The sequence below is a fragment of the Diabrotica virgifera genome, chromosome 6, assembly GCF_917563875.1.
Source record: "Diabrotica virgifera virgifera chromosome 6, PGI_DIABVI_V3a".
Lineage (NCBI taxonomy): Eukaryota > Metazoa > Arthropoda > Insecta > Coleoptera > Chrysomelidae > Diabrotica > Diabrotica virgifera.
The window spans coordinates 189,651,197-189,665,094 of record NC_065448.1 but is presented as its reverse complement, the minus strand read 5'-3'; the positions used below and the strand labels follow the sequence as shown (position 1 = coordinate 189,665,094).

At 32.6% G+C, this 13,898-nt stretch overlaps 1 protein-coding gene across 4 annotated transcripts in view; it reads left to right on the top strand.

Moving 5' to 3' along the window:
* LOC114328055 (neuropeptide F receptor) overlaps nt 1-13,898 on the top strand; it is a 1,158,133-nt gene that overhangs the window by 676,546 nt on the left and 467,689 nt on the right. The gene's annotated exons all lie outside the window — the stretch shown is intronic.

The following is a 13,898-nucleotide window of genomic DNA, read 5'->3' as shown; positions in this document are numbered from 1 at the left end:
TGAAATTTATGTAAACCATTTAGATCGCTATCAACAATTAAGAATAGATGAATTAATAAATGAAAACAAATCCATATTTGCCAAAGATAAGTATGATGTAGGAACAGTAAAGGATTATGAAGCACACATTGATTTATTAGAAGAAAAATATTGCAGCAGAAGGCCATATAGAAACTCAATTGAGGATAGAAAGGAAATCGAAAAGCAAATTGCAATGCTATTAGACAAAAAGCTAATCGAAGAATCATACAGCCCCTTCGCAGCACCAGTTACATTAGCTTACAAGAGAGAGGAAAATACAAAATCACGATTATGCATTGATTTTAGAGACCTGAATAAAATTGTTGTGCCACAATCACAACCATTTCCTCATATTGAAGATTTAATGCAAAAGACGAGAAACTGTAAATTTTTCTCAACCCTTGATATCAATTCTGCATTTTGGTCAATTCCTATGCGTATTACAGATAGATACAAAACAGGATTTGTTACACAAGAGGGACATTTTCAGTGGACTTGTTTACCATTTGGGCTGAAAACATCCCCAGCTATATTTCAGCGAATAATGTGTAATATAATAAGAAAACACAAACTTGCTGACTTTGCAGTGAGCTACATAGATGACATACTAGTTTTTTCAAAATCATTCTCAGAACATATCAGACATCTAACACAACTATTTACAGCTATCAAAAGTGAAGGATTCAGATTAAAGCTTACAAAATGCACATTTGCTGCGGAATCTGTAAAATACTTGGGTCATATAATACAAAATAATAGTGTACGACCACTGAAGGACAACTTAATTTCAATAAAGGAATTTCCAATACCTAGAACACAAAAACATGTAAGACAATTTCTAGGAAAGATAAATTTTTACCACAAATATGTGCCAAACATTGCAATAACATTGAACCCATTACACAACCTGTTGAGAAAAGGACAACCATTTATTTGGACTACAGAATGCCAAAATTCGTTTGACAAATTAAAAAACATATTGTTAACTCAACCTGTATTAACTATATTTGATCCAAATCTACCAATACATATTTATACTGATGCCAGCTTATTGGGAGTAGCAGGGGTATTAAAACAACCACAGGAAAACAAAGAAGAAAAACCAGTGGCTTATTTTTCAAAAAAATTAAATGAAGTTCAAAAAAGAAAAAAGGCCATATACTTGGAGTGTTTGGCCATTAAAGAATGTGTTAGGTATTGGCAACATTACTTAATTGGTAAGAAATTTACTGTTTTTTCTGATCATAAACCATTAGAAAATATGAATATAAAATCTAGGACTGATGAGGAACTAGGAGATCTAACATATTATTTATCACAATATGATTTTGATGTTAAATATTGTCCTGGGAAACATAACTTAGAAGCTGATTGCCTTAGCAGAAATCCTGTCCTAGGCCCAGATAAAAATACTGAGGAACAGTTAAAAATTGTAAATTCAATAACTATCCAAGATATACTGGAAGATCAAGAAAAAAATAGAGACATACAGGAAAATAAGTATAAATTAATAAATAAACATAATGTTTATTACAAAAATATAAAAGGAAGAGAAAAAATCCTTTTGACTGAAGACTTTAGTAGAGAATTTTTAAAAAACGTTCATAGAAACTTGTGTCACATAGGAGTGAAACAAATGCATAATATGATTGGAACATATTATACAGCAAAAAACTTAACAAAAAACATTAGAGAAACCTGCCAAAAATGCTCAGTATGCATTAGAAATAAATCAAGGCGATTAGAAAAATTCGGATTAATGTCACATTTGGGACCAGCCACAAAGCCTTTCAGCATTGTCAGTATAGACACAGTAGGAGGTTTTGGAGGTTTCCGTTCTACAAAAAAATATTTACATATTCTAGTAGACCACTTCACACGATATGCATATATATTGACATCGAAAACTCAAACTGCAAATGATTTCATTAAACTTGTAAATAGTATTCCAGAAAATGATCAAATCGAAATGATTCTATCAGACCAATATCCAGGAATAAATTCAAATGATTTTAAAAAGTTTTTAGAGAAAAAGTTTACGAAACTAATATTCACTGCTGCTAACTCTCCTTTTTCTAATGGTCTCAATGAGAGACTAAATCAAACCCTGGTTAATAAAATTAGGTGTAGAATTAACGAGACAAAAGAAAAAAAAGCTTGGACAACAATAGCACAAGAATGTGTGGGCAAATACAATGATACCGAACATACTGTAACTGGTTTCTCACCATCATATTTAATGTATGGCAAAAAAGTAACAACACTGCCATCTGAACTGAAAGAAGTAGATTCAGAAAAAGATTGGATAAGAAACAAAAATCTTGCTTTAGAAAGAACGAAAAGATCTCACAAATATAATAAACAAATTTATGACAAGAACCGTAAACATGTGGACTTCAACATAGGTGATTTGGTGTTTGTCGAAAATGGAAACAGGTTAAACCGAAAAAAATTGGACGAATTAAAAATTGGACCATATGAAATAACAGAAAAACTATCAAATTCCATTTATAAAGTAAATATGAATCGGAAGAAGTCAGACTCTAATCTATTCCATATCTCGAAGCTGGTTCCATTCCCTATACAGGAAGAAGGTCAAGATGAAGATGGTAACGAAAATATTTGAATATTTTCACCTTTGGGAAGGATGATGTAATGAAACTACATATTATACTTTCATCATTTTAATATTGCTGTGCTCCAAGATGTCATCTCAAATTGGAATTTCAAATTGGAACGCAGTCAGCCAACGTTAGAAATTCGGAACACACTCCTGGCCTGCCGAACCGTCACTAGCTGAGAAGAGATTGGATTGACAGACGTCGTCATTTATGAAATGTCAAGCATTTATGAAACTTTTATTTTCACTTATTTGTAGAAATAATCATAGATTGGGAATATTGACATTAAATGTCGTTTCTTTATTCTAGGTAAATATTGTAAATGTTGTATTAAAACATGTTTTAATAAAATACTTTATTCTAGAGCAACACAGCTGTCCTTATTCCTATAAATATCATTACATATATATATATATATATATATATATATATATATATATATATATATATATATATATATATTTATGCACAGATATCAAAGTGAGGTCCTGACATTACGCGCACTTAGTGAGGACCGGTAGAAAACGTAGACATAATCGTTTCAACTCTTCATAGTGACCTTGACAAGTAAATAGCAATTAAAAAATGACGAGTATACACAAAAAAGATTACGTATATGTGCCCCGTATTGTTCAAGTATATTGCCACCCAAGTGAGGCCATTATACGCAGCTATTAAAGTGAGACTGTATATACTTTTTCGTTATGCGCACAAAGTGAGGACAACTTTACGTGTATATTTCCTTACAGCTCATCAAGTGAGGACCATACAGTGTTGTCGATAAATATGAGATTAATCGTTTCTACTGCCTTTTTCTGTATAACACAGTAAGAATTATTATTGTTTCGTTGTTTCAGTCACTTGTAGTTCTGAGCTAGTGTGCTAGCTCATTTGAAAGGATATTCAATTCTCTATCCAGTATTATTAACATTGACATAATTATCTATACAGAGTGTATTTTAGTATAGGTACTGTTGCCCCTGTCGATTTTCATTTTGAAACGACAATTTTCCAACCTTAATTTTAGTATACAAGATGATTTACTTAATTTAATTAAACTTAATGTACCTTTTTTACTGACTTAATTTTACAGTTATTCCACTAGATGGCAAATACAGTGAATATGATCATATGTTTTATTTCGAATAATCATTTTAAAATAGTTTTAGTTTTCTATTTTCTCTGAAAATTGTTGCAAGCTTCTTGTTCTTATACTTAAAATCATGTCACTACAAATTTATACGAGACTACATATTAAGAGTATAGAAAGTATTATAATATATAACATACATGCTTTTTTCCATTTATTGAAGATATTTCACCTTATCCTGAAACAATGCAATGTGACCGAGTGTCCTCAACTAAAAAAATATATCCCACTATTTCAATACTAAGTGTATAGTTTGTACTATAAACCGTATTGAAATAGATTGCAACATGTGTGTGTGGTTGGGATATTGACTGCGAAACCTAAGGCTTCATTCGCCTAATCATATTTACCTTTGATTCTTATAACAATAAATAAAATTGATTAACATTTTATATCAATATTATTAGTGTTTTTAAACAATATCAGTATGATATATCAGTATGATAAAGTCAAGATAAACAATACTATAACAGAAAGGTTTGAGGTCAAACAATGACTGCGGCAGGGTGATCCATTATCGTCTATCTATAATGTTTAGCATATTACTAGAAAAGGTTATACAGGAAGCAAACATTAATAGAACAGGTCTGATCTACCACAAAAAACATCAGTGCTTGGCATTCGCAGACTATTTGGTAATCTTGGCTAGGAGCAAAATAGAACTTATAGAAACAGTCATGAGACTCGAGGAGAGGGCAGCAACCAAAGGATTGTATATAAATGAAGCAAAAACAAAGTATATGGAATGAACAAATAAGCAATTCGTTCGGGGGCAATACATAACAATGACAACAGCGAAGGGAACACAGTATAAATTCGAAGAAGTTTAGAGATTTGAGTACTTAGGAACTGTCTTCACAAGAGATCCTAACTGTGAAGAAGAAATACAAAAGAGAATTATGTCGGGCAACCGCGCTATATTTGCTTTTAATGGGTTGTTAAGAAGTAAACATATATCACGAAGAGCAAAACTAAGAACTTACAAGACCGTAATAAGGCCGAGAGTAACGTATGCTTCTGAAACATGGGTCACAACAAAAAAACATCAAGAGTTGTTATTAGTTTGGGAGAGGAAAATACTGCGCCAAATCTTCGGTGGGAAAAAATTAAATGGACAATGGGTAAGAAGAACAAATAAGGAACTAACTGAGCTCTATCAAGATCCTAACATACTAGCAGTAATTAAGGCGCAAAGACTTAGATGGTTGGACCATGTGCAGAGGATGATTCCATCTAGAATTCCCAGAATGGTACTATCTAGTGCATTGACAGGGAAAAGACGAAGAGGAGGACCGAGGTCACGATGGAGTAATGGAGTTAGAGAAGATATGAGAAGAATTAACTTAAGGAACTGGGAAACAAAAGCGACTGACAAAAGGGAGTGGAAAAGAATAGTACATCAAGCCATGGGCCTACTAGGCTCGTACTGCTTACATATTATAATATCAGTTTTCTAATATTATCCAGTTCCATATCCAGTTCCGAATCCAGTGGTTATATTTCTTCCGTATTGTTCATTTTCGCTTCCAGTGATTGTATTTTTTTTCTTGTTTTTTTTTTGAAATATTTATTTATTATTTTATTACTATATTTTTTTATTGTGCTCATAATAGATTGAAACATTGTCTACAGACATGAATGCAGTAACAATAAATAAAAAAATCGGAGATCCACACCCCGGATTTGAAATCGAAACCTCTGCTTTACGAATCCGAGATCCGAGGTCTACCCACTAGGTCACTAGGCTATCGCTCTTAAGACAATATTTTTTCCTGAAACGGGGAACTTCTAAAGCCGGGTCTAGACTATGTAACAAAACATGCTAATAACAAAGTTGTACAACAAATTTGTTGTACAACTTTGTTATGTAACTTGGTATAATATAGCATGAGTATCCAGACTATATAACAAAAAACAAAACAACAACATGCGCATAAATTTTGCAGCATTTTAGATGGATAGCTGGTAGGTTAGGTAGTATATAGAATTGCGTCATATAAGTATGGACGATCTCTTCATAGCAACAGCAGCTTGTGTAATATTGTGGAGGCGACACCGGCGTGTTAAATTAATATTTTGGATGTGTCCTTCATTAGCAGCTCGAGCAAAATATAGGTAGTGGTACAGCTCTTTTAGCTGATCTGGAAAGAGATAACATAGACCCATCGACAGGAGACATTAAATGTGATGGCAGTTTTAAAAACTTCTTAAGAATAGAAAGTTCTGATTTTGAATTTCTTATAAATGACATCGGCCATAAAGTAGGCAGGAAAGACATTTCGAGATGCAATTCCAATAAGAGAAAGATTAACAGTTATATTATTAGCAAAGTACATTTTTTAAACTTTTTACTCATTGTTTCAGAGAGGAAGTATAACATTTGTGTAAAATTTAATTCCTCAGTATTATCGTCTTCACCTGTTCATGATTGAGTGTCACTGTCTGTTTGAATTGGTGTAGCTGGAGAAGTAGCGGATGTAGGTGTAGTGGACGGAATAGAAAGGCTCAGATATATTGTATGATTGAGTGCCTGTTTGAGTAGCTGATGAAGCAGTCTGCATCTGTGTAGCGAATGAAGTGAATGTTACAGGTTTTATGTCTGAACACTCTGCTCTGTAGAGAATAGTATTTATGTCAAATTTAGAGTTGATTTGCACCGATTTGCTGTTAAGGTTCCGCGTACTGCTTTTCTTTTGTTGGCTTGAGTTATAGGCGTACGTGCATTAGTTTTAACTACAGTTTCTGTATCTATTTTCACTTCTATTTCAGTCTATTCATCGTGTTTTTTATTTGTTTTTTAAATCAATAAATGTAGCTCATCCCATAGCAATCCCATAATACTCGTTACTTACGAAATAGCTCAATTAAATGAGTAGTCAGTTCCTCAGTTCTTTCGACAATTTCATCGCGTAAATAACCCTACGTGAACAGAGCAAAGAAAAATCTAGCACAATCACTCCAGAATGAACAAGGCGATATGACTCCAACGGTTGCTGCTCGCGTAGGTACTATGCCAGAGAAATGTTTCAATAACATGTTTTTAGGTGTAGATCAGTCGCGGTGCGGTTTTATAACTTTCTTTGATGTTTACCGACATCTGTTGGATAACATAAAACATGTTATATAACCAGAAAAATGTTATACAACACGTGTTTTAAAACTTGTTTATTTAAAATTTTGTAACAAGTTACAAAACTTTGTTATTTAACATGTTTTGTTACATAGTCTGGACCCGGCTTAACGGTAACTGCTTATAGGTAATACACTACAATTTCTGAATATTTTTTCTGAAATCTATCGAATGGTACCAAACACGACCCCCACGGAGGTGGGGGGGGGGGGGGTTACTTTAAAATCTTCAGATTTGGATTCTTTGCGTAAAAATAAGCAACTTTTATTCGAAACGTTTTTTCTAATTACGGATAGGTGGCGCTATAATCGGAGAAAACGGGTGTTGGAAATGGAAAATTAAATTAAAATATGGAAAGTCCCCACTAAAATGGAAAATTTTACTTAACTTTTTTGGTTTTAGAACCTAATAATCACAACCCAATAGGTCCCCAAAGCGCTCGAGTGACTGCACATTTAGCATACTTTGCTCCCCTACTATATGTATTATAAATAATATGCGAAGTAATTATTAACCCAAACAACCATAATTCAACTTTTATTTACTAATAAAGAACTGGACGAAAGTGTCACATCAGCTTTTATGAAACACATGAATATTTACATAAAAAGGTATGTGATCTGCTTGAAATCGATATTCCCAAAATCATCTAAAAATTGTTTATTCTTGAGTACTTTGAGACTCTTGTATGAAATGTGAATACCGAAATACGATTAGGAATCTCCATTATGTAATTTTTAAATAATACATTACATAATTCTTAGGAAATGAAAGGTATCATACAAACGTGTTAAAAAATACTACCTACTGAAATTTTTTGATGGCAATAAATGATGAATTGGTTTATCGAATTTATTTTTAAGGTGATACAGTAGCGATCAACAGGTAGCCAAAACGCGTTTCAAGATTGAGGCTGTAATTTTGAATATTTTTTCGAGATATTTGGCACACGTATTTATAATATAATAAAGAATGGCGGTACAGAGCCCAATTTGAAAAATATATTAATATGTGGAAATTACTCTGTAAATAAATACAATATTAAAAAAACGAGTCTGTACCGCCATTAAGAAGAACAAAAAAATACACTTTCTTCAAATAAACTTTTTTATCAGATGCCTAGATTTTGTGTCATTTTGGAACTACTAATGAAATAAAAAATTTTAGTAGTTCCAAAATGACACAAAATCTAGGCATCGGATAAAAAAGTTTATTTGAAGAAAGTGTATTTTTTTGTTCTTCTTAGTGGCGGTACAGGCTCGTTTTTTAATATCTATTGTATTTAATTACAGAGTAATTTCCACATATTAATATATTTTTTAAATTGGGCTCTGTACCGCCAATCTTTATTATATTACGAATACGTGTGCCACATATCTCGAAAAAATATTCAAAATTACAGCCGCAATCTTGGAACGCGTTTTCGCTACCTGTTGATCGCTACTGTTTCCTCTTAAGTAAAATATGTCATTTGGATATTTTTTTAAACTCGATAGATCCTAGGGACATGTCGGTAGATCGGTAGGATCATCACTTTTTAGAGTTTGGGGAATATCCCAATTGACAACGCAATATACACCGACGCCGTCTACAACGAGCGACGAATCAGAGATGCCAGATTGGGGTACTTTCGCTCATTTTTAGGGTAATTTGAAAGCACATGGGAAAATTTTTATAGGTTGAATTGGTTGGGGAATTTTTCGGGAGGAAAATTGAGCAAACTGAATTGCAATATAAATGTATGTAACATATAACATTATATTAACATTATAACCTATCGAGTATATAAGAAGGAAGAGAGACAGACCCCGAAAATCTTTTAGAGATCCTGCAGGATGCAGGAAAATGGACGAAGCAATATTAGAAAAGAAACCTGCAGGACTGGAAAAACAGAAAGAACTGAAAATAACGGTCAAGTGAAATAATACAGGAAAAACTATGGAAATTAAGGGTGGTCAAGAAAAAACAGGATGTTTCTAAATAAATGCGACAAACTTTAAAGGGTAATTCTATATGAAAAAATAATGACAGTTTGCTCTATAAGCGTATGTCAGCAAATACTTCGTTTCCGAGATATGGGGTGTTGACATTTTTCTTACAAACTGACGATTTCTTTATTGTTCTAAAACCGGTTCAGATATGCAAATGAAATTTGATGTGTTTTAAGAGGTAATTATTGCGCATTTTTTGACATAAAATTAATAATTTTATATCTACTGTTGAAATGGTGTGAATTTTTTTAAAGAAAAACATAGTACGCCACTGAGATATTTCAAATAACAAATCATTTTGGAATTACTCGTTCAATTTATGATATATACCAAAATCTATTATTCCTTTTTTTCATACGTCGTTCGTGCCGTTTTATGCAAAAAGTGAAACATCTTAACGCGTACAAAGTATTCGAAATAAATTTCTATATATTCATATTATGAAAAAGAACTTGTCAATTCTAATTCATATAGATATACCTGGTTTGTTTTTTTTTATTTCAAATTACACACCCACGGACACACGACAATGTTGATAAAGCAAAGTTTACAGAACAGGAAGACAAAACTATTTAACCATTGAGGCTATAATGACAAGCAGCAATATAATAATATCACTGACTATTCATAAATTTGTTGATACTTCGTAAATCTGATCTTCGTGTATTTTAAGTATGTATGTATAACATTGTAATACCATAAAAGTGATAGGTATTACCTGACAAATGACCTTTAAAAGCCATAACAATTTTTAGGTTGCATTATTTTTATTAGAGAATTTTTGTGAGCTAGAAATAGTTTTCTTATTGTTACAATTATTTAATATTAATTGTCTTAGGAGTAATCTTAGCCCAAAGATAATCTATAAAGTCCAAAAAAATAATGAATGTAAAAAATATTATATTTTTTTTTGCTTAGCTAATGCCTCGACAACTAATGGCCATTGGCATGGTCGGTACGGTAATTTTGAACAGTTGGGTACCTAGTGTCATGTGTAAGTAGTGTGTGTTGAGTAAGCGCCTTGTTACTTTGCAATGTCGCCGTCATTGTCTTTGCAAAGAGACGCTAATTGTATCCGAACGTCTGCGGTCCCTCCGGTGAGAACCGATCCCACGAGGACAGAAACTATATTCATTTATTAATTTATAATAAATGAAAAATTTCCGACCCTGGTGAGATTAGAACCCACAACCTTTCGGATTTTTTCGATCCACAGGCAGGCGCTCTTACCACTGAGCCACGGAGGGGGGTAAATATTATATTTATATATCAGCGTCTCTCAAAATTTGGCGCCCCCAAATTCTGGCGCCCCGGGCGGTCGCCCGGCTCGCCCGCCCCTTTATCCGGCGCTGCTTTAAGGCACTAGTGCTTTAAAATTTTTATGGCACTGCAATTCGTATTGATCGTATAGGCAATTTTGATATAATGTCAAAAAAATATAAAAATGGAATGTCAGTGAAGTTCAAGTAAAAGTTTTTGTAGATATTCTCCTGTAATTACGTTTGTAGAAAAAATATTGCATGATATGCCTGTTAAAAAGTGCATTTTTAAGGCACTCATGTGAATTGCAGAACTCGCTATCGCTCATTCTGCAAACTTTCACATGCGTGCCTTAAACGTGTACTTTTAACACTTATATCATAAATAACTATTGAAATACTGATTACAAAAATTTATAGTATTTTAAGCCTTTCTGAGAGCATATGCGCAAAAATTTCGGTCGAATTATTTTTAAATGCGTTCATTTTTTTCGAATACTGAGAAAACCTTAAGTATTTTTAAAAAATTTAAACGCAGAAAGAAATATTACTGTATTATCCATGGTCGAAAGTCCTTGAGAACTTCTATAAATATTTATTTTAATAAGTCACAGGGGTGAAAAAAAATAGTCTGATTTTTAATTTTAAATATATCATTCAAAAGAAACTTTTTGTTCATTATAAGGGACTTTCTGCCCTCGGGAATAATGTAGTCTTCTATTTTGCGTTTAAATTTTTTTAAAATACCTATTAGTTATCTCAGGATTCGAAAAAAATAAATGCGTTTAAAAAGAACTCGACCGAAATTTTGCGCCTAGGCTCTCAAAAAGGATTAAAGTATTAAACATTTTTGTACTGTTTGAATTTATGCGACGATTGACGATCCACTGTTTTAAAGATTGGTTGAACAGATGTTGCCAGTTGTATGGTCCTCACTATGTGTATCGTAAGTTATTCAACAGGGCATAGAATATACATGGTTAGAAAATATACGCCAAAGTCAGCGCCTCTATGCGGAAAATCTCTGAACTAAAAATTGATGTGGACCATACAAAGTGAGGTCCCACTTTTTTTGTAAAAAAACAGTGTTTGCTATCAGTACATGTCTACGAAAAAGTCTTACATTGATTGACTAAGTGAGGTCCGTATACTGGACCTCACTTTGTACAGGACCTCACTTCAACCGCAGTTTCTTTTGATATGTGGCTCACTTCATACGCTGGGAGTAAATATATATATATATATATATATATATATATATATATATATATATATATATTGTTATATTTCTATTTGATATGAAAATTAAATTTTGATAATTATAAACAAAATTCAATTCAATATAAAATATTTTCAATTTTCTCAACCACGGGCATATAAATTTAAAACAACCTGTATACAACAAATTGTTATATGTAATTTTAAGAAGTGATTAGAATAAGCGTACGAAACTCGGAACAATGTGCTTAGAATAAACAAAGTGAATGACGCGTACCATTATCGTTTCTTCGCGGAAGGTCGATCATTAGCCTATGCTAAATAAAACTCAGTGAAATAGATGATAGTTCATTATCGTTTTTCGCGGAAGGTTTCGATCATTAGCCTATGCTAAATAAGACTCATTTGAAAGAGAGAATAGGTCATTAAAATTTGTAAATAGTTAGAAAGTATTTTAGAATGGGAATTAAATATTTTCTTTTGAAATCCATTAAGCATATTTAGAAAGATTAAAAATTGGTTTTGAGGAATATTACGAATGAGAGTTGGTGGTGGAAGATTGATTTGTGAATTTGGAAGGGATATTTAGAAAGTAGGGGAATGAATAACAAAGTGAGAGCAGGATGTTTTGACCTGTCGAGAAGTGAAGTCCAGTAGTAGACGGTAGTGTACGGAGAGTGAGAAAGCCGGTGTAGTTCCGTGAGTGTGGAGTATATATCGTGGAACGAGAGATAGGCCAGGTTGAGAGTAAAAGAACCTCCTTGAGCCAAGAGTTCCCGGTAGCTGATTGCAGTTTCGAAAAAGGTAGAACACAGCATCACGACAGAAGCAGGAAACGAGAGCTATACGAGCTAGTTTCAGAGGAGAACATTACTGGAAGCCAGGACGAGGTTTTGATTGCAGCCAAGGATAGCAGGAAACGGGTCTTGTGTGAAGACATTCTCAGTTCACCAGAAAAAGGTCAGTCTCATTTGTTTGGACATGAATGTATGGGTTTTTCGTATTAAATACCACATTTAAATTTGAAGAAACATAATCAATAATATCAGAAAAGCTTCATCAAACTTAAATAGAATTGTTGCTAATAAATCATAATAGTTAAATGTTAATAAAAACTTTCAATTGGAAACCAAAAGGAAATAAGATTCCCATGTGTAAATGTTATGTTTAAGAATAATAAGATATAGCAAATATTAAGCAGTGATTGCCATTTAAATAAAATAAACAATAATTTGATTACAATTGTAACCCATATGTGTTATTATTTTACTCTTTTCTTTCCTATCCCGATTAGGAACCATTGAGAAATACTTAGAAGCCACGTATGTAAGTAATTAATTTTATAAAAAGCCCTGAGATCGAAAACATATTGATATGTGATCTGGTAAATTAATTAGATTATCATTAATGCATTGATTAAATTAAATGACATATAAAAATATTATCTCATATCAATAATCAAGATCACATCAACTGTCGTCCAACGTGGAAAGCATTGTAAAGTATTTCTAGTGGCAAATTTGAAGGATAGAAAGAGTAAAGCCGGTATTTGAAAATTTATATGCCTGTGGTAAAAAGTGAGATACTTACATTTGATAACATAAAATTTTAGATCTCTTTAGGTACAAATTTTACATAACTGATTTAATATTTTATTTTTACGATATTTACATTTGATATATTTATTGACAATTTATAATATTTGGGTGAGAAAAAGTCGTCTTGGTAACATACTAGTAAAATTTCATATTTGGCGGGGACAGTACTTCTTGAAAACAAATGTCTGTGACAAGAAGCCAAAGCAAGGACAACAAAAAACAAAAAGAACATTCAGACCAAGAAGATATTTTAGACAAGACAATCATGGCATCAGAACAGCAAGAATTATCAGGAATAGATAAACTATTACAACTGATGCAACTCCAGTCACAAAAAATGGATGAAGCAAAAAGGACAATGGATAAAAATCAGGAGGAAACAAAACTAGCAATGGATGAAGCAAAAAGGACAATGGATAAAAATCAGGAAGAAACATCAAAGAAAATGGATAAAGTGGATCAAAAAATGGAGGAAACACAACAAAAAATGGAACAGAAAATGGATAAAGTGGAGAAAAAAATGGATGACAATCAACAGGAAACAAAACAAGCGATAGAAGAGAACAATAAGAAAATAGAGGAACGCATAGAAAAGTATGAAATGAAAATTAAAGATCACATGCAAAAACAAGAAATGAGAATGAAGGACCACATGAAAGAACAAGAAATGAAAATTCAAAATAAAATGAAGGAGTTAACGAATTGCCAGAAAAAAGAAATGGAAAGTTTGGAAAACAAGTTGCAAAACGCTATTCAAGCAGACATAGAAGAAGTGGAAAGAAAGATTGCGGAAATCAATACGCAACAAAATGTCGGAGAAAGAAGAGAAATGGTTATACATAGCACAGATGACGTGAAGATAAGGTTTGGCGGGGATGTAAGAAGATTACACCCAGTGCCGTTCATTAAT